Source organism: Eurosta solidaginis, chromosome 4 (assembly GCF_040869045.1).
Source record: "Eurosta solidaginis isolate ZX-2024a chromosome 4, ASM4086904v1, whole genome shotgun sequence".
Taxonomy (NCBI): domain Eukaryota; kingdom Metazoa; phylum Arthropoda; class Insecta; order Diptera; family Tephritidae; genus Eurosta; species Eurosta solidaginis.
In genome coordinates this window covers 253,772,971-253,799,252 of record NC_090322.1, presented here as the reverse complement: position 1 = coordinate 253,799,252, position 26,282 = coordinate 253,772,971, and the positions used below count along the sequence as shown (strand labels likewise).

The 26,282-nt window shown below is 38.6% G+C and overlaps 1 long non-coding RNA gene across 1 annotated transcript in view; it reads right to left on the bottom strand.

Annotated features, from left to right (window-relative positions):
* LOC137251341 (uncharacterized) overlaps positions 1-26,282 on the bottom strand; it is a 383,967-nt gene that overhangs the window by 283,651 nt on the left and 74,034 nt on the right. The window contains exon 2 of the long non-coding RNA XR_010953215.1: positions 2,212-2,285. This is a non-coding gene — a long non-coding RNA (uncharacterized lncRNA). The remainder of the gene's footprint in view (positions 1-2,211; positions 2,286-26,282) is intronic.

Here is a 26,282-nt window from a genome sequence, read left to right as displayed (position 1 = left end):
CTCATGACGGGTATTCTGACGGGACGCTGCCTTCTGGCGTCACATGCCTTTAAATTGGGCCTGGTCAGTGATAGCAGATGTAGGAGGTGCGGGTTGGAGGAGCAAACGATCGAGCACGTTCTGTGCTCGTGTCCTGCACTTGCCAGGCTAAGACTTCAGCTATTAGGAGTGATACAGCTGTCAGATCTAGAAGCAGCAAGTAGCTTAAGTCCTAGGAAGCTTCTAGTATTTGCCAAGAAGTTATTTTATAACATAGGTCCTGGGTTTTGATAAGGGTTTTTAGTTTGGTCTTTAAAATAAACTTCTGGTAACACTGCGGACACAATCAGTCTATGTGAAGTCCTCAAGGTCCGGCCAGTTCAACCTAACCTAACCTCCCGATGAGCTAGAGATATAAAACTTGGGCCGTGGGTCAGAACACAGTGACAATACAACATTTGATCAAAAAAAATTCGCTGGGTGGCACGCGGATCGAAATAGTAAAAAAACAAATTTTAATTTGGGCACATTTCAATCCATTTTTAACTAACTTCCGGGTTAGCTAGAGACTTGAAACTTGGCATTTAGTTAGAAGACTGGTGACAATACAACTTGTAGAAAACAAAGTTCCGCTAGATGGTGCGCTAGTCAAGATAACTGCAAATCCTTTAAAAACGGGGGGAATCTTGCGATCGATTTTCGAGTAACTTCCCGATGAGCAGAGATATGAAACTTGAGCCGTAAGTCAGAACCCGGTGACAATGCAATATTTTATCAAAAAATTCCGCTAGGTGGCATGCTAATTGATATAACTACAAATCCCTGAAAAATGAGGGGAATCTTCCGATCGATTTTTGAGTAACTTGCCGGTGAGCTAGAGACTTGAAACTTGGGCCGTGGGTCAAAACCCGGTGACAATGCAACATTTGATAAAAAAAAAAAATCGCTAGGTGGCACGCGGTTCGATATAGTAAGAAAACAAATTTTAATTTGGGAATTTTCCAATCCATTTTTAAAACGCTTTTATTAGCTTGGCCTGTATCTATGTATGTAACGGAAACTTTGAGCTTAATTTTCACCGGTTTCTAGAAGTCTGATTAATTTGAAACTTTGCATACGTATCAAGGGAGACATGAAACTTGGACCGTAAGTCAGAAACCGGCGACAATGCAATATTTTATAAAAAAAAAATTTGCTAGGTGTCGCAGGGATCGAGATATTGAGCAAAGTAGTTTTAAATTGGGAATCTTGCAATCGATTTTTAACTAACTTCCTGGATATCTAGAGACTTGAGACCTGAAATATAGTTTAAAACTCGGTGACAGTGCAATATTTGATCAAAAATTTTTTCTTCTTTACAGAGTTGCATGCAATATGCTAATGAGCTGAATACAATCGAAGCCGCAAATATGGCCATGTTTCGTAGCTGATTATAATTTATTAATTTTGATATTGTGAAAATGCCGGGACATAGCATTTCCCGGCGGGACACTTTAAAATTTGTGAAAAATACGGGATGTGCGGGCCAATACGGGACATTTGGCAACGATACTTTCTACAGTCACCTAAGCCGAATATAGATATTCTTAAATCCCAAAATTCTTTTACAAGAGCTATATTGTTAAAGTTTCTTAGTCAAAATTCAACAAGACTATGTCTGTTTTAAAGGAAAAATTGTCATCTATTTTTTGGTCCATTTATATAAAGGTAGTCCTTAAAATTGTTTTATCATCTTTTTATTCTTAACCATGGCGGAACGATACAAGGTGGCAGAATGGGACAGCTGATTATACGATATTTTTATTTGATTTGATACATCAACTTCCGACGCAGTACGATTTTGACATTTGTCTATCGAATTTACAAAAACAAAGTACATGGAATTTTTATTTATGTTTGTAGGTATGTCACCATGCTGCCACCTTGTATCGTTCCGCCATGTTCTTAACTATATTTATTATTTTTGTATACTTTTGAAACGCAAATACGTTTATTGGGAAGAAACAATATGACCTTAATTTTGTTTAACGCTGTGTGAATTTATTAGCGTCAACTTCCTAGTATCTCTCAAGACCGAAATAAGCAAATACCTGAAACAAAAGTTAATTAAAAAACTGAAGCGTAAAATCGGTTTAAGCGTTTTCCAAAGAAATGCGACAAGAAATACAAAGTGGAATAATAATAATAAAAAAAACTTAAAAAGTCTATAAAAGAAAACAAAGTATTACTTACTTTGTATGCTGAAATGGTGTTATGCTGCGGCACTTATGAGGATGGGACGTTGGTCAGAAATTATGTGCGAAATGCTGAAATTGCAAAAACAAAATTTAGTTATAAAAATGTATATCGAAATGTGTATAGGTTACATAAACTTAAAAAAAAAGCAACACCAACAACATTAATGATTTGAGACAATCAAATCATTATGAAACAAGTTTTCTTTAACTGGAATCATGTTACGGCCTTTTGAGTACGAGATCGACGCGCTACGTAAAGCAAGCGGAATAAGGTCGGGTAGGCGTGCTCTGAAGATGGAAAAAGGTTCTACATAATTTTACTGCGTATGTACGTAACTCATATGTCTACTTCAAATACAAGCGTAGTAAATGGCAGTGGGGTACAGGAGCGTCCACAGCAGCTTTTATCAGCGTTAAGGCGTTATTAGGCCATCTTCTATTTCTTTTTTTCCCCTCAAAATATTTTAGTTTGTTGTTGGGATTTCTTTCAGCGTGTATTATTATTGGGATGCTTTAGCTTTTTATCGTCCTGTATGTATGTTTGTATGCATAAGGTAGCAAGTTTTTTTTTTATGTTGCCCGAAAACGTTGTCTTCCTCCTCGTTTAACAATGAGCACAAACCAACATAAAAAGAAATAAAAATACCATTGCCCAAGCAGATACTTGTACGCAGCTATGAACAGGATATGTGCGACAAAATAAGAAGTTCATCATAAGAAAAGGGAATGTGCTCTAGAGGGGGGGGGGGCTTTATTTCTGCAACAACAACAACGGATTTTTGGTAAGTGAAGGTATGTCCCCTTTTAAATTTTTCATTCAGTTTATGAAGTAAAGATTGGCATCAAGTAAATATACTCAAGACCGTTGTCTCATTTGTGTTTTACATTTTATCTGCCAAAAAATGCTTTCATCGGATGAAGACATTTCGGCAGAGCTTCTCTTTCAATTTTCGTCATGCTGTTTTTATAAATTTTCCTAGACATTGGCGGGCAGACACCTACATGTTTAAAACGGCAGCTGTAATTTCCTCTGAGAAACTTTTCATGGAAGAAATAAATTCGGAGTATTTGCCAAACCACTGACTAAACGCCAGACAGAAAAACTTTTAAGTTTATTTGAGAAAAAAAGGCTTAGTTTAGTCCTTATGACCAAAAAGATGTTTAAAACTATCTTCTGACTTAAACCAAGAGGTTTACCTCAGTATTTTTCACCCCAGCAGGTTGAGAAGCTTAGAATATAACCACGGAAGGTTATGTCGTAAGCGTCGGCTAAATCCATATGCTATATTCGAGGTGTGTGCTAAGCCTGCAACCTGCCACTTGAAAGCTCCTACCCATTAAAAACATAGCAATGAGAACTTCTTTTTGTGACAACAACCACGGCAAACGTTTAAAGTATTACGACTTGGGGCCCTACGAACTTGCACTGGGTACTATACGGAATACTGGAGCCTACGACATCACCTACCTAAGTAAGTTAAATCTCTCCGATACAAAATTCTGTCACGTTTGTGAGCTGAAGGATGAATAGCCTGCTCACGTTCCCTGCGAGTGCGTCACTTTAGCAATGCAGAGACTCTCCCGTCTAGGTGGCGTGACTCTTAATCCCCTCGTGCGATGGAGTAAAAAGCCTGAGAACAAATGTTGTAGTGCGTCAAGGTTGAGTTGATTTGAGCGCATGCAACTGGAAGGTTGGGACATTTTCAAGGTAAGATATTGATGCCGGACTGGTGGATGTCCTCGTGAAAGCAAAGGTTGATATCATCGTCATACAAGAAACTCGAAGTACGTTTTCATGTAAGTGTGTAATAGAACCTTGCGACGTCTAATCCAGTGGCCATAAATAAAGAAGCAGAAGTCAGAGCTACGGTGTTAATTTTGTAGTGAAAAAGAGACAAAACAGTCAAATACTGTATTTCATGGCTATGAACGAGCGTCTCGCAGCGATCCGCATCAAGGCGTGGTATTTCAATTTAAAAACACATTCAATAACTGTTTGCTGACTTTACTGCTGGGGTGGATAAAAGAACGGGCATTTGCCCTACAGTCGCAACGCTCAACTTTCACGATATAACATTTCCCAACGGAAATATGTTCATCTGCTTTTCCAGGTGCTAGCACAGATATATAAACTAAGTCAATTCTGATCAGAAGCGAGTTTCTTTGATGTGAGATATCTTCGAGGTCTAAATATCGACTCAAATCAATGGCAAAATAAAAATACACGCAGTAAACCAAGGAAAATTGCTGCCGTCAAGAAGCTGCTCACGAAATAAACAGCTAGAGCAATTTTCTACCTGACTATGTAGCTGATAACTGCCACTCTTGCTCACTAGGTGCCGCTGCTGTGGACACCATTACATTCCAACGAGCCTGATAAAATAACTCAACTCGGAAAGAGTGGCACCATCCAAAAAGGCACGCTGCATACGAGCGTTGCAACTTGAGATGTATGGGATCGTTACTGTGACTCAAAAACAAGCGTACAGCCGAACAACGTAAGAGCGAGGAGTTTGAGATACTGGCTGATAGAAAAAGTGTCCGATAATTCTACAAGTAATTCCGGTTAATGTTTTACTGTTAATAAATTATAAAAAACTGCGTGTATCTGGAAATCAATGTCAGCCTATAAATCTGTTTGAGAATCACTCTTGGCAACAAGTGCAACATCTTACTGAGTAAAGTTCTCTCTTTACGAACAAAAATCACGCTTCCTAAGTATCGCATCTTACCTGTCCTGAGGTATAGCTCGGAATCACTGACAGAGTCGAGAGCAGATGGGATGAATGTCGGAGTATTTGACAGAAAATTTCTTCGGAGATTTAATGATAAGCCTATGAGACATGAGTATAGTTTAACGAATAAATTCCCAAAGGCTTCGCTGGCTAGGTCTGCTTATGCTTGTGGATACAGACGTTCCAGCTCAAAAGTATTCCTTTCGACAACCCAATTGCGATACAGAGAAAAGGAGAAGACCTTCACTGAGTTGGAAGAGGCAGGTGGAGGAAGGCTTGAGCTTCCTTGTTCCTTGGCATTCTCAATTAGGGTCAGTTTTCGCGAAACAGTCATGAGTGGCGTGGCCTCTTATGCAAAGCTTGAAGTAATATTGAGGTGCCCTTATCTTTGTGTCGCCCACTTTATATTCACACACACATGTACATATGTTGATACATAGTAATTTAAAATATAAGTGAACATCCTCATCATTGTCAAAAACACCATTCATACTACAAGGAACAGTTAAATTCACGTATGTTTGAAAAAAAGAAAGAAGTTCGTAAGTATTTAGAAACGCACGCGAAGATATGAGTAAAAGCAAAAAATGCTCAAAGTTGAGTTAAACTGAGTTAAACTGTTCCTTGTTTCTTATTCTTTTTTATACTCAGCTGAGCAGAGCTCACAGAGTATATTAATTTTGTTAGCATAACGGTACCCCGTAACGGCATAAACTAATCGAGATAGATATAGACTTATGTATATCAAAATGATCTGGGCGAAAACAAAAAATTCATTTAGCCATGTCCGTCTGTTCGTAAACACGATAGCTTGATTAAATTTTAAGGTATCTTAATGAAAGTTGGTATATAAGTTTATGGGCGCTCATCTCAGATCGCTATTTAAAATGAACGAAATCGGACTATAACCACGCCCACTTTTTCGATATCGAAAATTTCGAAAAAGCTAAAAAGGGCGATAATTCATTACCAAAGACGAATAAAGCGATGAAACTTGGCAGGAGGGTTGACCTTATGACGCAGAATAGAAAATTAGTAAATTTTTGGATAATGGGCGTGGCACCGTCCACTTTTAAAAGAAGGTAATTTAAAAGTTTTGCAAGCAGGCAGGAACGTTACTCCTGTTACTATAAGTGTCCTGAATAAAAATTAGCAGAATCGGATGATGAACACGCCCATTAAAAAAAAAAAAGAATTTTTAAAGTAAAATTTTAACAAAAAATTTTATATCTTTACAACATATGAGTAAATTATGTCGTCAACATTTGTCTCCAAAACTCTCAGCTGAGTACGTAATGTACATTTACACCCGAAATTAGCCTTCCTTACTTATTTTTTTTTTTTTTTTGTTTCTTTAAACCCCAAATATGTCACGACCATTTTGGGATGCGATCAAATGTAGGCACGAGTAGATAGGTTGGAATCAGTCTTATGTTGAAGAAGAAGCTTCCACAGATATTGCAAATAATAAAGTCTTGTACAAACAAACATGCTTACATATGTATGTACAATGCAAACGATTTTGTTATGTTTTGAACTAAAGCCAAGCTTGAAACGGCTGAAACGCCAAGAGCATAAAGTTCACACTCAGTAAGCAAATGAGTTTTAATAGCTTTGCAGTTTTAAAAGTTTTTGTTGGCATTTTTATCTGAAATGTTGCCTATTTCTTTTATTCTTTTTTATTTTTGTTGATCACTATTTATGTGTGCGATTAGTACGTTTCTCTTTTAAACAAGTAAGGAAGGCTAAGTTCGGGTGTAACGGAACATTACATACTCAGCAGAGAGTTTTGGAGACAAAATAAGGGAAAATCACCATATAGGAAAATGAATCTAGGGTAACCCTGGAATGTGTTTGTATGACATGGGTTTCAAATGGAAGGTATTAAAGAGTATTTTATAAGGGAGTGGGCGATATTTCTATAGGTGGACGCCATTTCTGGATATCGCCATAAAGGTGGAGCGGGGATGACTCTAGAATGTGTTTGTACGATATTGGTATTAAATTAAAGGTATTAATGAGGGTTTTAAAAGGGAGTGGCCCTTTGTTGTATATGTGAAGTCGTTTTCGAGATATCGACCAAAATGTGGACCAGGGTGACCCAGAACATCATCTGTCGGCTACCTGTAATTTATTTATATAAGATTCTAAGGGCTTTTGATTTCGCCCTGCAGAACTTTTTAATTTTATTCTACTTACTATGGAAGGTGTCACACCCATTTTACAAAGTTTTTTTCTAAAGTTATATTTTGCGTCAATAAACCAATCCAGTTACCATGTTTCATCCCTTTTTTCATATTTGGAAAGAATTATGGCATTTTTTTTTTTTCATTTTTCGTAATTTTCGATATCGAAAAAGTGGGCCTGGTCATAGTCGGATTTCAGCCATTTTTTATACCAAGATAAAGTGAGTTCGGATAAGTTCGTGAACTAAGTTTAGTAAAAATATATCGATTTTTGCTCAAGTTATCGTGTTAAGGGCCGAGCGGAAGGACAGACGGTCGACTGTGTATAAAAACTGGGCATGGCTTCGACCGATTTCGCCCCTTTTTCACAGAAAATAGTTATCGTCATATAATCTATGCCCCTACCAAATTTCACAAGGATTGGTTAATTTTTGTTCGACTTATGGCATTAAAAGTATTCTAGACAAATTAAATGAAAAAGGGCGGAGCCAAGCCCATTTTGAAATTTTCTGTTATTTTTGTATTTTGTTGCACCATATCATTACTGGAGTTAAATGTTGACATAATTTACTTATATACGGTAAATATATTCAATTTTTTGTTATAATTTGACTTAAAATTTTTTTTTTAAGTGGGCGTGTTCGTCATCAGATTTTGCTAATTTTTATTTAGCACACATACAGGGATAGGAGTAACGCTCTTGCCAAATTTCATCACGATATCTTCAACGACTGCCAAACTACGGCTTGCAAAACTTTCAAATTACCTTCTTTCATCAGTGGGCGGTGCCACGCCGATTGTCGAAAATTTTACTTACTTTATATTCTACGTCATAAGGTCAACCCACCTACCAAGTTTCATCGCATTATCCGTATTTGGTAAAGAATTATCGCACTTTTTGGGTTTTTCGAAATTTTCGATGTCGAAATAGTGGGCGTGGTTATAGTCCGATTTTGTTAATTTTAAATAGCAATCTGAGACGAGTAGCCAGGAACCTACGTACCAAATTTCATCAAGATACCTCAAAATTTACTCAAGTTATCGTGTTTACGGACGGACGGATTGACGGACATGGCTAAATAAATTTCTTTTTTCGCCCAGATCATTTTGATATATAGAAGTCTATATCTATCTCGATTAGTTTATGCCGTTACGGATTACCGTTATGCGAACAAAGTTAATATACTCTGTGAGCTCTGCTCAGCTGAGTATAAAAATATGCGATTTCATTAAGATTTTCAGCAGAAAAACCGAACTTATCTCAATAAAAAAATATACCGTGAAGAGGATGTTGTGATTTTTTTGGCATTAAGACATTAAATGTCAAGCACCATTATAAGACCAGGAAACGGTGAAAAAAAACCTTATCTAAACGTAGTGGTCTTGTTGCAGAAAGTACTAAACCGTTTAATCAAATGCGGTTTGAGAATTGAGAATTGGAAGAGGAATAAAATTTGACAAAAATTGGTTTTCGTAGTTGCATTTTTACTTATTAATTTATTAATTAAACTTAGGCGTAGAAAACGCCGCCTTTTAAGTCCTTCGCCAGCCAAATTCAGTTTGGCAGCTTAATTCAGTACTGTGCATTTGCTTATAAAACTGTATTGATGTCAAATTCAATGGTCGTTGTTGTAATACACAAAATTTTTAACCTGAATCTGAAACAGTTTTGTACCAAATCAGTGGCGGATCTAGGATTGTACTTTCAGGGGGGTTTTTACTTCATTATTTTATGTCGTATATTTGATTGTAACATGATGTAGGCAGGATGCATTTATTTTGATTTTTACCGATGGCCAAAAAGGCAAAACGTTCCGCAGAAAAAAATTTTGATTGTGCAACAAGTAGGGAAGTCTAATTTCGGGTGAAACCGAACATCACATACCCAGTTGTATACTTGATATGCTGTTATTGTTTGTTTTGTGTGCTGAGTAGTGTTACAAGGCTGTGCAATAATACATACACATATGGTTCTATTCTGAATTAATTTTTCTGCGAGTTATGGCTCCCGAAACATAGAAAATTGCTTAGTCATAAGAGGGGCGGTGCCAGGCCCATGGTTCGCTCAAAGCTCGAGTAAGCTTATATTATTTGGAACCCTATTTGCAGCTGTCATGCGGCTAGAATTGAAAGGGTTCAAAGGAAATTTGTTCGGTTTGGGCTTGGATCTCTTCATTTCGAGGATCCACCTTCCAGCCTTCTTATGTGTCTCGGTGTACGTTGATTAAGCTACAACCCCTGTACTCTAGAAGAACCCTGCATGGGCTTATGTTCGTGTTTGATCTCGTGGCAAGTTTTTGGTAAACTGCCCTGACCTGCTCGGGAAAATCACGTTCAATGTGCCCAGTGATTACTTCGTTTTTTCCTACCTTTTTATGTGGCCTCTTTCAGAATGAACTATGTCCGTTTCGATCTTATTCTTCGCTCTCTAGCAGAATTCAATAAACTTTCGAGATGGCTAAATATTGATTTCTCTCAGTTGAGGGATGTTTTCAAGTCCCAAATACTTTTGCATTTACATTTAGATATTTAGTTTAACTTTTTTCTACTATTATGCATATACTTTCTTTAGCTATTATCAATGCATATTGTAATTTTTTACTTTTTTTTTATAATTTCTATATCTAGTCTGCAAGATGTAAATCATAGACTGAATAAACTGAATATGAATATGAATATAATTGGGCTGATTTCAGAGTAGTTAGCGTGCTTTGCACGATCGCCTTTCTTGTGAGTTGGACAAAACACATTTAAATTCCCATCTGGAGGCATGCGATCGTCTAGACATTTGCATAGGAGTTATAACATGCTCTTTACCATCTTTTAGTATTTGAACAGCTCGGCGCAGGTTCATTGGAAACCTATGCTGTCCGCAGCTACAGTACATAATGAGCAATAAATATACATATCATTGGTCCGGGTAGATAATAAGACCTCATACCATGCGCACACTCAGAACACTGGAGCTATGCCTGGCGGCATGAACAATTTAGTTTTGTCGTCTTCTATCAGGAGTCATCGAAATACCTTGGCGTATCTTTTTATGCTGAAGCGTAGTAATACTAATAACTATATTTTCAGCAACTGTAAAGTGAGTGAAACTTAGCCGTTGGAATATATTATATCATACCGCTTTGCCACTGCGGTAGACCTTGTTCTTCTGCATTGCCTCGCTCATTGTTCTTTCTGTATGGCATCAGATTTTGCCGTCAATTAGATCTCCTTCTCCTTGTACTCATTATTTTCTATTTTACGTGACGGGTCCGGAGGGTGGAGCCGTGTGTAGAAGTCCACGAAAGTGGGGAAAGCCTCTGACCGCCATTCACCTGGGAATGACCAGAGCGATTCTTTTGCATGCGGTTCAAGCAGCTCACTACTGCCAGTCGCTTGCGGCCAAGTATCCATCCGTTTAGCGGTGAGCTAATGCGAGAAGGCGGCCACTCTGACATAATCGGTTTAAGGGCTAGCCGGGGGAGATCTCATCGGCAGCGTCTGTACACCTCTAGGTGCGGCTGCAAGCGGGCGTCTGTCTTGGACAAGCGGCTCGCTATATAAACGTGCAAGTAATATTTTCACCCCCGCTGAGCGGGTTGTGCGCTGGGCTTGGGACCCGCCACGTAAAACCATACTCCAATGAAATATAACAACAAGCCTCGGATAAATACACTCTCTATTTATGACGACCATGGCAAACGTTTGAAGGACAATGAATTGAGGGCATGCACCTGGAACGTCCGCTCCCTGAACGGGATTGGTGCAGATGCCCGGCCTCGTCAAAGCAAAATCTGACATCACCGCCATTCAAGAAATGCGTTGGACGAAGCAAGGAAGAAAGACGATCAAAAATTGTGACATCTATTGGAGTGGCTATACGAATAAGCGCAGTTTCGGCGTCGGATTCGTGGTGGGAGAGAGACTTTGTCGCCAAGTGCTGGCGTTCACGCCTGTGTACGAGCGTCTCGCCGCTATCCGAATAAAAGCGGATAGAGGCTGATTGACTTTGCCGGTGCTCGAAACATGGTCATATCCAGCACGAGGTTCATGCATAAAAAGATACATCAAGCTACATGGCTGTCTCCTGATCGAAATACTCGCAATCAGGTCGATCACGTTGTGATAGACGGACGGAATGCCTCCAGTGTTTTAGATATGCGCACGATCCGAGGACCTAACATCGACTCGGACCATTATCTCGTTGCAGCCAAAATACGCACCCGCCTCAACGCGGCTAAAACCAAGGAACAAAAAACACAAGGAAAGCTAGACGTCGAAAAGCTTCAATCACAACAGACTGCCAATGATTTCGCACCTCGACTCTCACACCTGCTCTCTGAGAGCACAACTCATCCTGAAGGAATACAGGAGCAGTGGGAGCATATCTCCAAAGCACTTCGTACTGCCGCCGAGGAAAAAATCGGTTACCGGCGGCCACGAAAAAACAACTGGTACGATGGAGAATGTCGCGTTGCAACCGAAAGCAAAGACGCTGCCTACAGGGCTACGTTAAAAGCGAGCGCGACAAGAGGAGTGTGTGAACGCTATCGTGAAGGGAAGCGAGACGCCTTTTCAGGAAGAAAAAAGCAGTAGCAGAAAGGCGTGAGTGCGAGGAGCTTGAGCTGCTAGCCACCAGGAATAACGCCCGAAAATTCTACCAAAAAATACGGCGACACACGGAAGGTTTTAAGACCGGGGCAAACCCCTGTAGGAATGAAAACGCGACCTTGTAACTGATGTCCAGAGAGTGCTTAGATTATGGAGGGAATACTTCTCTGCTCTCCTAAATTGAGGCACCAATTCACCGCGCAGAGATGAAGAACCCGATCGCGCAATCGATGATGATGGAATATATGTCCCCCGCCCGATTATGACGAATTTAGAATAGCAATAACCAGATTGAAAAACAACAAGGCCGTGGGCGCTGATGGATTGCCTGCGGAGCTATTCAAGTAAGGCGGCGAAGAGTTGGTAAGGCGCATGCAGCAGCTTCTTAGCAAAATATGGGCGGACGAGTGCATGCCCGACGGTTGGAATCTAAGTGTTCTTTGCCCAGTCTACAAGAAGGGGGATACTGCAAAATGTACCAACTATCGTGGAATCAGCCTTCTTAATATCGCATATAAGGCCCTTTCAAGTGTATTGTGCGAAAGATTGAAGACCACCGTGAACCGGCTGATTGGACCTTATCAGTGCGGCTTCAGACCAGATTTTCACAATGCGCCAAATCTTGGAAAAAACCCGTGAAAAGAGAATCGACACACATCACCTCTTCGTCGACTTTAAAGCCGCCTTCGACAGCACGAAAAGGAGCTGCCTATATGCCGCTATGTCTGAATTTGGTTTCCCCGCGAAACTTATACGGCTGTGCAAAATGACGTTGAGCAACACCATCAGCTCAGTCAGAATTGGGAAAGACCTCTCCAAGCCGTTCGAAACTAAACGAGGTTTCAGACAGGGTGACCCCCCATCGTGCGATTTCTTTAATTTGATGTTGGAGAAAATTATACTAGCTGCAGAACTTAACCGCACTGGAACAATATACTATAAAAGCGTGCAATTACTGGCATATGCTGATGTCATTGATATCATCGGCCTAAACACCCGCGCTGTTAGTTCTGCTTACTCCAAACTGGAAAAAGAAGCGGTAAAGATGGGTTTGATGGTGAATGAGGACAAAACGAAGTACCTGCTGTCATCCAGCAAAGAGTCAGTGACGGGTCCCAAGCTCAGCGCATAAACTGATTACGGGATTGCGATTTGAGTAGCCTCTTACAATTGGTATGGAAAATGGTTATACTTTTTATACTCAGTTGAGCAGAGCACACAGAGTATATTAACTTTGATTGGATAACGGTTGGTTGTACAGGTATAAAGGAATCGAGATAGATATAGACTTCCATATATCAAAATCGTCAGTATCGAAAAAAAATTTGTTTGTACCAAGTCCGTCCGTCTGTCCGTTAACACGATAACTTGAGTAAGTATTGAGATATCTTCACCAAATTTGGTACACGAGCTTATCTGGACCCAGAGTAGATCGGTATTGAAAATGAGTGAAATCGGATGATAACCACGTCCACTTTTTATATATTGTGACGAATATTAGTAACACTAAGTGATACTCACATCACTAACCTGATACTAAGTAAATAAAGCCACAACAACAATAAAGCAAGCTGCCACACTTGTATGTACATGAGTGAATTGAAGATCCAGCAACTGAAGAATGAGTTGGAGAGCCGTGGATTGAATACAACCGGCAATAAACTCGAACTTCAGGCACGACTACGAGGGGCAATGGAAGCAGAAGGAATTAACGTGGAAGAGTATGTCTCTCATCTTGATGGAGACGAGACAACAACAAAAATTGAAGAGAAAAACGAAACATTGCAGACAGTTATGAGCACAGATTTGAACACGATTTTGGCTGCAATATCTGCACAAACATCGACAGTAACATCCAAGATGGAAGCAAAGGGGGCACGCATTTCAGAAATGTCGTCGGAAATAACATCCAAGATGGAATCACAGGAGACAAATATTGCAAAAATGTCGCCAGAAATACCATCGAAGATTGAAGCACAAGAAACGCGTATTTCAGAAATGTCGACACAGATTACATCCAAGATGGAAACTCAACTGGAAAGCAGAAGACATATATGACATCTCAGTTGGCTGAACAGTTGAAAGCACAAGACGCTCGCATATCCTCGCAGCTGGAGGCGCAGGAGATAAGGGTATCATCGAAGCTGGAGGCACAAAATACAAAAATTTCACAACTCGAGGACAAAATCGATGCTGATATTGAAACACTGAGAGGTCGTATACAGGAGCTGCAACTAAATCGCCCAGCTGTTTCAGCAAGCAACCGAAGATAAAAACTCCGTCTTTTGACGGCTCTGTTCCTTTCCAGGTGTTTAAGACTCAGTTTGAGAAGACGGCTGCAGTGAACAACTGGAGTGCTGAAGATAAAGTTGCTGCGCTGTTCGTCGCATTGAAAGGACCTGCAGCTGAAATCTTACAGACCATTCCAGAGTACGAACGGATCAGCTATGAAACGTTGATGAGCGCACTAGAGAGGCGATACGGAATCGAGCATAGGATACAGATATACCAAATGGAGTTACTGAACCGCTTCCAGTGGCCTGGTGAAACATTGCAAGAGTTTGCGTCGGATGTTGAAAGGCTGGCACATTTAGCGAATGCGGACGCACCCTTGGAATATACCGAAAGGGTAAAAATCCAGAGCTTTATTAATGGAATACGGGATATCATATGCTCTGATTCAGGAAACAGCATCGCTTCTGTGTAAGCCAGCGTTCAAAGCACGCCGTGTGGAGGTAGAAAGGCCAGACTGTGAACACAATATTGAAGGTGCTGAAAGGATAGCAAAAGCGGAGTGAAAGAGTTATCAAATGCGGGAAAACCGGTCACATTGCACGTCATTGCGATCTTGATCCTAGTGGTTTCAACAGCATGGGTGGTCTTAATAACAAAGCTGGAGGGGATGAGCAAGAGCGAGTAAGATGTAGAGATCGAGAGCTAGCTCCAGCTATTGAATGTCCTGTGGTATCTGTGTCGCAAATTGGAATGAAATCAAGCAGTCTTACCGTCAGAGGGAATGTGGATGGCAAAGAATGTGTACTGACTGTAGATACGGGCGCATCTCATTCCATGATCCGATCTGATTTGGTCAACAGGAGAGTAAAGCCCATTACCTGAAGCAAGGTTGCGTACGGTCACTGGCGATTATAACCAAATCCGGGAGATGTGATCTGTGAAGTCTTAATTGGTAAGGTCATGGTTCTACACAAATTGGTTGTGGCGGAGATTGTTGATGAAGTCATATTGGGAGTGGACTTCTTAGTTGACTATGACATCGGGATCGATATGCAAAGAAGGATTATGCGTTATAAGAACCAGGATGTACCACTCAACTTCAGTTTTGAGAAAGGGTTCAGCAGTAAGCGAGTGCTGGTGGAGGCGAAGACCACCAAAGTCAAAGGCAGTACATCGGGCAAAGGTGGAGGATCGAATGGGCCAAATAAAGCGAAATAAAAAGTACCTGCGAGAGAGACACTGACATTGACAAAACCAAATGGATGCACAAAAACGAAGGAAAGAGTTTCCCAGAAAGAATGCTAGGGTAATTTCAAGCCAGAGCGCACTACTGTTATGAAACGTGGGAACGATACTGAATATGCGAACCCAATTCGTGAAGCGCAAGCTCTGCGACGTAGTTCGTTGGCCAAACAACAGAGTGTGAGGGAACGAATCAGGATAATGAGTACTAGGATGAAACACAGGTACCACAAGATAATAATTCGGAAGGTTTCCGGGAGAGAGATATGCTATACAACCCTTACCGGCGGAAAGGCGTTCCATCCAAATTTTGGTGCAGTTGGGAAGGCCCGTACAAAGTTGTGAAGAAGATCAGTGATACCATCTGACGCATAAAAACCATTGGGAAACCAAGAAATAAAAGGGTGATGGTAGCAGCGGTTAGATCGAGAGATTTGTCTGATTGGAGCGATCAGACTTAGTTGGAGGGCAGTGTGACGAATATTAGTAACACTAAGTGATATTCATATGGCGGCCGCCGTGGTGTGATGGTAGCGAGCTCCGCCTACCACACCGAAGACCCTGGGTTCACTCCCCGGGCAATGCAACATAAAAACTTTAGAAATAAGGTTTTTCAATTAGAAGAAAATTTTTCTAAGCGGGGTCGCCCCTCGGCAGTGTTTGGAAAGCGCTCCGGGTGTATTTCTGCCATGAAAAGCTCTCAGTGAAAACTCATCTACCTTGCAGATGCCGTTCGGAGTCGGAATAAAATATGTAGGTCCCGTCCGACCAATTTGTAGGGAAAATCAAGAGGAGCACGACGCAAATTGGAAGAGAAGCTCGGCCTTAGATCTCTTCGGAGGTTATCGCGCCTTACATTTATTTATTTTATTTTTAAGTGATATTTACATCACTAATCTGATACTAAGTAATTAAAGTCACAACAACAATAAAGCAAGCCTACACACTTGTATGTGCGTAAACAAATCAATCATTATGTCTACACATATGTACGTACACGCAGCGGAGAGAAACGCACAAACACATGCATATATCTTATCTGAGATGCTCACAAAAGTAGGCAATCATTTGTGCAAGTATCACTCACATATACACGTGCATATGAGAAGCTGTAAACGTAGTTTATAGCTGGTAACTAAGTAGTAAATTCTAGAAACGCCTAGAAGTATGCGAGCGAGGAAATTGAGGAGTATACAAGAGCGCAAGCTGAGCAATCATAACATATGTTTGATTTAAGCAAGCGATTGGCTGTGAAGTATCAGTGTTATTGTGAAGTACTTTAATAAAGGCCATTTTGCATTATTGAATATTGGAGTTATTTATTCAAGAGTTTAGCGATACGATACACCTAGAATGTTGAAATTTGACGTATGGACTGATATTGAGACTCTTGATAAAAATTTAAAATTTTTTTTAAATGGGCGTGGCACCGCCCATTTGTGCTAAAATCAATTTTACAAATATTATTAATCATAAATCAAAAATCGTTAAACCTATCTTAACAAAATTCGGCAGAGAGGTTGCCTCTACTATAGGGAATGCTTTGAAGAAAAATTAACGAAATCGTTTAAGGACCCCGTCCACTTTTATATAAATGATTTTTAAAAGAGTCGTGGACGAATAAGATAAGCTATATCTTTGCTAAAAGAGCGCTGTATTTCATTTGCCAAGTGCATTTATAACAATAAATAGGAAAAACTTCAATTTTTAAAAATGGGCGTGGCACCGTCCATTTTATGACTAAGCAATTTTCTATGTTTCGGGAGCCATAACTCGAAGAAAAATTAACGGATCGTAATAAAATTGAGCACACATATTTTCCTTAGAGCAGGAAATATTTCTAGAAAAAATTGACGAGATCGGTTAAAGACCCCGCCCACTTAAGATTTTTAGAAGGGTCGTAGACGAAAAAAATAAGTTATATCTTAGCGAAAAAGAGCTTTGTATCAATAAAATTTTAATTTCTAAATTGAAAACACTAAAATTTTTGAAAATGCGTATGGCACCGCCCCATTTATGACTAAGCAATTTTCTATGTAACATTCGTAATGAAATTGTGTACACATATTTTCCTTATAGCAGAAAATATTTGTAGTAAAAATGGACGGGATCGGTTAAAGACCACGGCAACTTAGATATAAAATAAGTTTAAAAGGGGCTATAATAATAAGCTATAACTTAGCAAAAAATTGGTTTGAATCAATGATATTTCACTTATTGTAACAGGAAATGGGGAAACATTTTTTTTTTTTAACGGGCGGTGCCACATCTTATGTAGAAAAGTAATTTATCTGAAAGTAAATGTACAATTGAAGCTCACGCTGAGTATATAATGTTCGGTTACCACCGAACTTAGATACCTTTACTTGTTTCTATTATAGTGGGAATATTTATAACTATGCTTCGAGAAATTTTGTATGTGATTGGGCATGTCGAAATAAGTTTCAACTGCTAGGTCTGAAGTTCTCTTATATTTACAAACGCAACATCTTGCGCGATTGTGAGGATGTTCGCTTTTGTATTGAAACTCATGAACATGAGAAATTGTGACGCGGCCATTAGCAACAGCTGAACTGAGGGTTGTATAAACATAAGTAATGCCAAGTTTATAGGCATAGCCCCAATTGAAGTAAAAGTAATAGCAACAACATTTATAAATTTGTTAGGCACATATCTCAGGAAACAAAAAAAGCAACAACAGGAAACATACAAATAGCAAGGCCATGCCGTTAAAGACGAGCCTATACAATCGACTCTCAAGCTAAGTTAGTAACAGCGACGCATTGGCAATGGACAGCTCCATAACTTCAAGCCAGACAACTAATTTCGTAATGGTCAAGCAATTTTTTGCAAATTTATTCGCATATTTTTGTATATTTTCCTTATTGCTTTTAAGCAAGAATGTGTTTGAACTTAATTTTTGCTCTCGGTACGTTGTTTGATTTAAGTTTGATTAACATAATATTTCGACTTTGCTATGTTCTTGTTGTTGTAGATATACTTGCCTAATGTTTGTCAATTTTTTTAGTGGATACACGTGCCAATGGTTTTAAGCTATTAATTTTTTATTTAACCCAATTGCACTGTGCAACGCGAACAAAAAATTGCTTCATCTTTTTCGCACATTTTATTTTCATGAATATCTGCAAAGCATCACAGGACGATATCGGATTTGAGGATCTTGTGGAAAGCGTTTTGGGATATTGCGGTCATATCAGAATCGTTTCGGGGCCATAGTCTTGAAATAGCACCACAATGACCTCGAGACGTTCCCGGAACTGTTCTGAAGGTACGTCTGTAAGGATTCTCAACTGCTCCAGAAATATTCTTAAAATTAGCCGTGAATAATTTGGAAATGAATTTTAAATCATCATCCCGAAAGTAGTTCCTTGAGCTGATTCCCTTTTATTGAAATGGCCTTGCGGATATCTTTTATTCAGAGATGTTGAATAAGAATTACTTGAACTACGTAGAATAAAAAGTTACTCGTCACTGAAAATTCTTGGGTAATAAATGAAAATTTGTTTAAAATTATATTCAGATTAACTTTAGTTTTAACTTTAACTTTAAATTTAACTTAAACCTTAACTTAAAAAAAACTTTAACTTTAACTTTAACTTAAAAAAAAAACTTTAACTTTAACCTTAACCTTAAATTTAACTTTAACTTTAACCTTAACTTTAACTTTAGCTTTCACTTTAACTTTAGCTTTAACTTTAATTTTAACTTTAACTTTAACTTTATCTTTAACTTTAGCCTTAATTTTAACTTTAACTTTCACTTTAACTTTAACTTTAACTTTCACTTTCACTTTAATTTTAACTTTAACTTTCACTTTATCTTTAACTTTAATTTTAACTTTAACTTTAATAATAGGGGCCTGCGAAAGAGCTGCGCGCACAATAGCGCATTTGAGTAGCTTAATGGCAAACACAGGTGGCGCAAAGCCATGCACAAGGAAGTTGCTTTCATCAGCCTCGGATTCTATACTCTTATATGGTGCAGAAACATCGGCAAACGTAATGAAATACCGGAAGAACCGAGTCGCCCTCACCTCAGTCCAACGCAGAGGGGCGCTGCGAATATCTTCGGCTTACCGCACGGTATCAGCTGAAGCTGTCCTGGTCGTTGCGGGAACCATACCGATATATCTTCTCGCTGAGGAAAGAAAAGCAATATACGACAATGGATCGCAAGCAAGTAGAGCTGTTGTTGCCATGCAGGCGCGAGAAGAATCGATCCGACGCTGGCAAGATCAGTGGAGCAACAGCATCATAGGAAAATGGACTAGGGAACTAATCCCTGAACTGAATCCATGGTTGAAGCGACCACACGGAGAGGTAGACTTTTACCTGACCCTTCATGGAAGAAGGGAGTCCTACACTCGGAGAGTCTCGCAGTGAGGCTTAAATATCCCGGTCAGTGCATAAAGCATTTCCTCCTTCCACGAAAACACAAACCAAAAAAAAAAAAAAACTTTAAACTTTTCTTTTGCTGGACAGAATTTTACTTTGTTTCACAGTGTTTTTATATAATTTTTCATTGCTTTTGTTTGTTTGTATAGCTGAAAACTAGGCTCGTTTGCACAAGGCGTTCATTACATTTTGCTCTGTTTGAAGCGTCTGCGGAAATCGTAGCTAAAAGCAAAAGTGAACACTACATACTTCTAAATATCTACATTAGACCGTAGCAATAAAATAAATAATGTCAAAACCTCTTTTTTTATTTTCCAGGAAGTTGTGGTGAAAGAAAAAACAAAAGACACAAAGTGAAGAATAAGAATAAAAATTATCTTTCGACTTATGATAACCAATTTAAGTTAATGTTAAAACCTTAGGCGAAGGTTGCTGGATTCCATCCTATCGTGACCAGTACACAAATTGTCTCCAATATACAAATTTTAGTAAAAAAATAAACGATAAAAAACGAAAAGACGATCCCATACTGGGATGACCAAAACTTTTTTCAAAGCAGCCTTCAAAAATACTTCATATGAGTATATGAGCGTGTCCGGAAAGCTCTTCTTATTTTCTATTTGGACTAACATACACATATACTTGTACAATAAGTTTCTATTTTATTTCTTGCCAGTGTTGGTACGACTTTGCAGTGATATTAAGTTGCGATTGCTGGCGGATTCAAGGCTTGCAGGCTTAAGGCGGTGAAAACACGTACAAAATTTGTTAACATTATAATTGCTACGCACTTTTTTATATTCCAGATTTAACTATTGGTATTTTTTTTTTGCACATCTACATATTAAGGTAGTTACGCACTTTACGCATTTACATATTAGCAATATAAATAAACTGATTTCTAATTTGCATTAGGCAAGGTATGACTGCCCCTGAATTGCATACACAAAAATTTTGCGTTGCCAAAAAACTTCGATCGCTAATTGCGAACTTCCAAAAAATTAGTATGGCCTTTACCTATCAATCACAAAATACATTCTATATTTGGGCGTCCTGTTTGGTCTTCTGTTTGATATTACGGGGGCAATAAGCTCTCAAATTACTCTGTACTTACACTAGAGGCGGAATAGCTCCAAATCATTATGAGAGGCTCAGACAGAAATGATCCGAAGTGGTCCAGTAATGATTCCAAAGTAGTTCAGAACTAGTCTATAAAATTATTCCGAAATGATTGCAAAACAATCCTGAACACAATCACGCAACGGTCTGAATTAGAACTAAATTAGTCCCGAAATTAAAACGAAAACAAGCCAAATGATTCCAAAGTGATCTTGTTAGCAATCCTGGAGGTCAGAAATTCCCGAAATGAACAAAAATTTAAAAAAATATAGCTCGAGTGCTGGTTAAGCATTCGTCTTTGCATATTAACGACATCATCGGATCTAAAGAAAGGCTTGATAAATACTACAACGGTTCAGGGCCATCAACTTTTATGGTTTGGAAACTGTTCACTAGTCACGTTATACTCGTGCCAGCATAAGTGAGCCGAACGTTTCGTTTAGGCCTCAAAACAGAAATCGTCACCTAAAAAATGTTCGATAGAGTCCATCGGATGATGTGAGACGATTGGAGAATGAAATTTCAATGAGACTCCACGTATTTCAACTTATTGGGTACATCACATTTAACATGAATATTTGGATATAACAAAAGCTCGGATGGTGCTTATTGCGATTTCTCACGTTCGAACATAAGCGCACCTTTATCAGCATTACAAAGAAATGGTTCTTCGGGTGAACGTGCACCAAAGAGGACCAACGTGGATCTGTCGGCCAAAAAGTGCGTGGGTTCCTTTTTTGGGATTCAGGAGGTGTCATTACCCTCGATTCCTTGAAAAGGTAAACAACACTAAAAGGCTTTCAAAATAGTCGCGAACATGTTCGTATCACCTTAAGACATCCGGAAGGCTTGATGACTTATTACGTGTGAGGCTACATCAATAGACGCTGTATCAAATTAATTACATATCACGCATGCTTTTGGCACGCGAAATTCCAAAAAGAGGGGTCACAGTTTTTATACCCAGCTGTACTTGTACACAGGGCATTATAACTTTGATTGGATAACGGTTGGTTGTACAGGTATAAAGAAATCGAGAGATATAGACTTCCATATATCAAAATCATCAGTATCAAAAAAAAATTTGATTGAGCCATGTAACTTGAGTAAATATTGAGATATCTTCACCAATTTGGTGCACGAGCTTATCTGGACCCAGAATAGATTGCTATTGAAAATGAGCGAAATCTGATGATAACCACGCCCACTTTTTATATATATAACATGTTGGAAACCACCAAAAACCTGATTATTTAGTAAATAATACACCTAAAATGTTGAGATTTGACATGTGGACTGATACTAAGACTCTTGATAAAAATTTGAAAAAAAAAATTTCAAATGGGCGAAGCACCGCCCACTTGTGATAAAATCAATTTTACAAATATTATTAATCATAAATCGAAAATCGTTAAACCTATCGTAACAAAATTCGGCAGAGTGGTTGCCTTTCGTTATAGGAATGCTTTGAAGAAACATTTAAGAAATCGGTTAAGGACCACGCCCACCTTTATATAAAAGATTTTTAAAAGGGTCGTGGATGAATACAATAAGCTATATCTTTGCAAAAAACAGCTTTATATCAATGGTATTGCATTTTCCAAGCGGATTTAAAAAATGGGCCTCGTGCCTTTTATCACTAAGCAATTTTTTATGTTTCGGGAGCCATAACTCGAGAAAAATTAGTTCAGAATAGAACCAAATGTATATGTATTATTGCGCAGCCTTGTAACACTAGTAAGCACACAAAACAAACAACAACAGCATTTCAGGTGTACAGGTGGGTAAGTAATGTTCGGTTTCACCCGAATTTAGTCTTCCTTACTTGTTTATATAAACTTCAGTTCCCTCACTTATTTTTTTTATTTATTTATTTAATATTCTACAAATTGAGCAATTTAAACGGACTAAATAGCAAATAGCAGTACATTTACAAATAGTGTGTCTTATACGAAACGAATGTGCAGTGTAAAACATTATGTAAACGATCTTAAGAGTTATAGTTACATATTTGATATTAAGAGATGACATGTATAATTATATGGCGGCCACCGTGGTGTGATGGTAGCGTGCTCCGCCTATCACACCGTATGCCCTGGGTTCAACTCCCGGGCAAAGCAACATCAAAATTTTAGAAATAAGATTTTTCAATTAGAAGAAAATTTTTCTAAGCGGGGTCGCCCCTCGGCAGTGTCTGACAAGCGCTCCGATTGTATTTCTGCCATGAAAAGCTCTCAGTGAAAACTCATCTGCCTTGCAGATGCCGTTCGGAGTCGGCATAAAACATGTAGGTCCCGTCCGGCCAATTTGTAGGGAAAAATCAAGAGGAGCACGACGCAAATTGGAAGAGAAGCTCGGCCTTAGATCTCTTCGGAGGTTATCGCGCCTTACATTTATTTTATTTTTTTATGTATAATTATATGCGCGATAATTTAAATAAATAACTTAACTTTACAAGAGGGTATGAGTTTTGTATACGTATACCCAGTAAGGGCAGACGAAGGTGCTCAGAAGGAAGCTGACGCGAATTGCTCAGAAAGGAGCTGATTGCCCAGTAGGGGGCTAACGAAAGATGCTGACGTGAACCGCTCAGAAAGAGCTGGTATATATACATAAAATGGAGTAACAGTAAGTTATAGTTAGTTATTTGAAATATGAATACATACTTATATACTAATTTAACTCTAATAAAATACACATCTTTATTTTTAAAAGCGAGTCCGACGTATCAAAACTATAATGCTTATTAAAATCCAGGCACAAACAAGGAAGAGCTTCGTGCATTTCGAAATTTGACCTACATGTGCTCAAAAAAAGTAAAAACGGGCTTTTAACCGTTCCACTCAATAATTTCACCATAAACAACACACCAAGCATTTCCCTGCAACTCTCGAGAGAAGGGAGGTTTATAATCTTTAACCGACTGTTGTAAGAGGGAAGATTTTTTGTTGGATCCCACGCCAAATGACTCAAAGCAAAAAGTAGGAATTGTTTTTGAACCGATTCAAGCTTATCACGATAGATTTGATACCGCTGGTTCCAAACGATTGATGCATACTCAAATATAGGTCTCACTAAAGCAGTAAAGAGAGATTTTGTAACGTAGGGGTCATTAAATTCCTGAAACCATCGTTTAACAAAAGCAAGAACTCCTTTCAATCGGGTCACGCAAGTTTCAATATGAAATTTAAAGTCAAGTTTTTGGTCCAATGTAACACCCAGGTCAATAAATCTAGTGACTTGCTCCAGCCGGTAGTCACCAACCGTGTAATTGTGCACTTGAAATGATTTTCTACCAAAACTCATGACTTTACATTTATTTAGGTTGAGGCTCATATCAGTAATATTACACCACTTGACTAAACTATCGAGATCTTCTTGAAGGAGCAATCTGTCTTCCGGAGTGAGTATAGGTTTAAAAAGCTTTACATCGTCAGCATACATCAAAATTTTGGAATGAGTTAACGCGCTTGGAAGATCATTAATAAATAGTAAAAATAGCAAAGGACCAAGGTGACCACCTTGCGGTACGCCAAAAGTAACCCTAATGAATTGAGATTCCCTGTTTTTAAATAACACCTTTTGTTTCCTTCCTTTTAAGTAAGAGGAAATCCAACTCAGAAGTTGATGTGGAAACCCTAAACCATTAAGTTTATAGGTGAGAATAGTGTGGGAAATCTTATCGAAAGCTTTGCTGAAATCCGTGTAAATTACATCAGTATGTAGGTTAATTCTAAAGTTTCTGGAGACATGAGTAGTAAATTCCAACAGGTTCGTCTCAGTTGATTTGCCTTTGCAGAAGCCATGCTGAGCTGGGTTAATGATAGGAGAAATGAGCTAGTTGTTTAGTTATAATGGATTCGAAAAGTTTAGGTATTTCGCTAAGTTTTGCAATGCCTCTATAGTTTGCAACACATGATTTACAGCCATTTTTGTACAGTGGTATAATAAAAGACTGTTTCCAGAAACAGGGAAATACACCTTGCTTTAGAGAAGCATTAAAAATATTCGTTAAGGGCCGATACAAATATTCCGCGCAACTTTTTAGAACAACAGAAGGAATGCTGTCGGGACCTCTAGCATAAGAAGTTTTTAGGTTTTCTAGGTGTAAAAACACGTCGTTACAGGATATCGAAGGGGCTCGTACACCGCAAAGAAGTGGCGAGCTAAAAAGAACATTCGGTTGGACGGGCACGCAATTTTGTGCGTAGTTTGATTTAAAGAAATCAGCAAATATATTGGCAACTGTGGTATCGTCACTTGAAACCAAGTCTTTAAATTTCATGACGGATGGGAATCCAGTAGTCTTTCGTTTAGTGTTAACAAAATTGAAGAACGACTTGGGATTAGAGAAAAGTTGCAGCTTAGTCTTATTAATGAAGTATTTGTAACACTTTTTGTTCAAATAATTATATTTATGACGTAGAATAGAATATCTGCTATAGTCATTTTGAGGTCCAGATTTTTTATATCTTTTAAACCAACGCAATTACAATTTAGAAATCAAAGACGTGATATGAGAAATGAAAGGAAGTTTTGTTATAAATATTTGGGTACCTAATTGTACCTATGCACTTTCTTTACCATTGAAAACATGAAATCGCGCCTAATATTTTGTTCAAACAAATACATTTTTCAATGGCCCATGCGTAGATCCGGTTCAATGAAATTTGCTGACAGAGACTCAGGTGTATTAACACCACACCCAAAATAAAATATTCCATAGGCACTTTTACGCACGCACACGAAGTTATGCGTACACATTTATTCTAATTACATAGGTATATCCATATAAAGTATGTACAGAAAGCCTGCAGGAAAATGTTGTATCTCATATGATGTCCACAGTGTCCCTCCATAACAATAAATATTAAAAACATTTCTATATCTACGCACATACATACATAAATATTTTTACTCGATCAAGGTGAGAAGTGAACCATAGACCGACGTATTCCAAAAAAAATACGTGAGTATGAAGTACACGTGAAGTTCGTTGTGTAAGAAGACGTATGTACGTTTCAATAACAACTGCGTAGGTTTTTTATAACAAAACGATACCATATCGATACATTTTTGATAGCTTTTCTATAAAAATTCGATAAGTTTTCGATAACACGCCGATAATATTTCCTTCACTGTTCCATAAAAAGCCGTTAAGAATTCTAGAAATATTCGATACCCCGATAATAAGTGGTTTAACAAGCCAATAACACTTCGATAACGGTTCTTATCGATAGTAAATGATTAATATTCCGTCTGGGTTTGGTGTTGGTTTCTCTTATTCCCTTTCCTTTCCTTCCATCACTCCCACCACCCTCACACATAACGCCCACGCTTAACTGACACTTAAGCTCTGGATTTGCCCCCATACATCATACCATTCCCACATATTACGCCTACTCTTTCCCTACACTCACATTCTGCCCTCCGCCTTACATTATAGCACTTCCAAACACTACGCTAGCACTTACATTTACAATTTCCTTGCTCTTAGTTACACTTTTCTCACGCTTACATTATGGAATCCCC